Source organism: Cryptomeria japonica, chromosome 2 (genome assembly GCF_030272615.1).
Source record: "Cryptomeria japonica chromosome 2, Sugi_1.0, whole genome shotgun sequence".
NCBI lineage: Eukaryota > Viridiplantae > Streptophyta > Pinopsida > Cupressales > Cupressaceae > Cryptomeria > Cryptomeria japonica.
The window spans coordinates 187,420,002-187,423,055 of record NC_081406.1 but is presented as its reverse complement, the minus strand read 5'-3'; positions in this window follow the sequence as shown (position 1 = coordinate 187,423,055).

Below are 3,054 nucleotides of genomic sequence, written 5' to 3'. Positions count from 1 at the left end.
ACTAACTACTCCAAGGTCTGTATAGTCAGGTCTCGAAGGTGATGGGTAACTCAATGGTTGATGTTGTTGTACCTATTAAGGTGCTTGTTGGTTAAACGAATCCAAATAACTTCCAATAACTTCACTTTTTTTGTATTTTTATGATTTAAAACTCTTTTAAAATAAACTGCGAAGGATAGATCAAGGAAACAAGAAAATAACAACTAAACTAATGCAATCACAACTTAATGAACTACTCAATTAGTACCCTGCAATCCAAAAATCATCAATATTATTTAAACCAGCATTCAATAATGAACCTCCAATAAACCTGCAAAGTCAGCAACCTCACAAATTCATGGCAAGAATATCACCACAATATCATCTATCCCAGTAATTCTCATACACCACTTATGTGCACAGTATGATTCATAAAGCAATAAACTTAAGACTAGAACAAGTTGTTGATTTCAAACAATAGACATAGCCAGACTGCAATGAACAAATTAATAGCACATACACATAGATCAGGCAATCTATAAGTTGTTTCTTGAATTAACTTGAAATAATGTATCACAAAATATTATAATTCATAACAATCTGCATAAAATAATTTAAAATCTCTAAGTGGGCCTCAAATCATCAATTTGTGGACCCTTACAAATGAATCAAACTCTCCAATGTATAGAGTTTCTTGCCCTACTTTCTAGGAAATAAACCTATCTAAATCAAGCTCTAAAAATACAAGGAGTCGCAGTTGACATGCAAGTCTCTGCCTTAGACTCCAGTTAACTATTACGAAACTGGGACTAGGTGAGCATTACAAAAACGGTGCTGCATGAGCCAAGCTTTCATAGTCATGCAAAATTTGCCCAAAAACTAAAGTGTAAGTTGGAGGTGCAGTTGAAGTCCCAGTGTAGTGTCATGCAAAATTCCTTCAAAAAGTCATGCTATCATTAGCAACCATATGTTTATCTTTCAATTCTATTTATAGGTCTTGTAGTTGCTAATGATACATGCAATCACTTCAGTAGAAGAGTCAACAACATGCTTGATTCTAAACAAATACTTCCTCAAAATCTCCTTCGTGTTCTTTCTTCTACCTTCCAACTTCTCTACTATCTCCGAGGCCTATTGACGCTAAGTTATCAAATACGTATATCTGTCCATTAATGCAACATCAAACTGAGCAGGAGCTACAAAATAATGTGCCTCATATGCATCCCATTGTACCTTGTCCTCCTCCATATGTCCAACACTAGTTATATCAAGCCCAAAAACTCATAACAACTGCCCTATAAACTTATCATACTTTTCTACTACATTGAGAAGGGGAGACCAAATACCTGTTATATCCCTCCCATATTGTTGGAGCATTTCAATCTTCAACTCTAAAATTATATGTAGGATTGCAAATTTTCACAACTTCTCTTATTATAACCTCTTCTCTAAGATTCAAAACTCTATTCAAAACTTGAAACTGTTTGCCAAAAATGTTGAGCTTTCGCTCCCACTGCTAAAAACAAGAAGCTAACGCTCCTCCAACCTGCATGGCCTTTTCATATTCTCTCATGGTGTTTTGCAAAAATAATATAATTTTAGAGGCATTTGTTTGCACCCATGCCTTTGTTGTAGCTGTCACCTGTCTTACTTCAACCAACGCTTTTATATCTCCTTCTGGGAGTGATGAGGTTGAAGGTAGATTGTTATCTATACATGTATCTAAGGGCTTACCCATCTCTACCAATAGTTGCTTATACTGTTCCAATTGTGCCTTGACCTCTGAGTGAGAGATGTGCTCCTTTTCTATTTGGCCCCTAATGACACTAGTAGCAAGTTTCAATGTATCTAGCTCTCCCCACTTGGTCTGTTTACCCAATTTGACCCGTGACACCTGGTATTTTTGGGAGTCTTGACCTTTAGCTTGTGTTGGAATTGTTACATCAACAATCACTTCACCAAAACCTGTCCTTGACAAATGATGCATTGTCTTTGCCTTATTTGTTTTTCGTGGTTCTTCAGAGATGGCTTATTTGTAGTGTAACCTTTGGTAGCACAACTTTATTCTTCTTCTCGAAGGTAAAGTTTAGCCATTGTGGCACATCCTTATCCTTTTCACCTTCATGTGGCATGATGTCGACAGTCACCATGTGTACCTCCGACTACTCTTCTGCTTCATCTTTCTCCTCTTCTTCTTGCTCCAGGGTTTGAATATCTCGGGTTGATGTACCCGGTTGAATCTAAGCGGTTCAGAGAGGGGTATAAATATTTAGCTGTTGTTGCTTATGTAGCTCTCCTAACTTATCAGTTATTTCTTCTTCAAATTCCCTATCTCCTATATCTATTTCCTTCATACCTTGCTTGGCAACTATCTCTTTTTGTAAATCTTCTTGGTCTTTTGGAGTTAAGACCAATCTTTCATCACGTGAATCCTCAGGCTCATTTTGTTCCCTCTCTCCCCCAAGTGGCTGCTCAGCTAGTTGACCCTATTCATCAATGTCCATGGGGTCAACCGGTGCCTATTTCTTGAGGCTGGTAAACTTCTTTTCTTTCTTCTTTTTAGTCCTTCTTTGTGCCAGTTGTACCACAAGTTGCTCGTCTTCTTGGTCAAAATATGACTAAATGTTATGAATGCTTACATTTTCTACAGTGGGAATCAATACTATGGTTACTGGAGGTAATGTTACTGATGTTGTTACAAAAATACTGGGTGGTGTTGGCAGAGGGGTCGTAGTGGTTGATGTCAAAATTGGAGCTTGTGTGGTTGTTGGTGGCGGGGGCTGAGTAGATGCACTTGTCATATCAGGAGGAGGTTGTGTACTTTCATCAAATTTCCCTTATTCATCTTCCTCCTGAGTGCCCTCTCATGGCCTTTGCCCAATTATTGTCCTAACAGGATGTACTTCTACCAATGGCACAACTCCTAACCCTTCTCTTACTCTAAAATCAACAGCGTTCTTCAAAATTTTGGCCCTCCTCATTTGATCCTTGACTTGCTTCAGGAGTTCCTCAGTACTTTCTTCAAGTTGGGTTGCCTCTTCTGGGTCCGTAGACATATTCTTTCTAGAGTTGGAC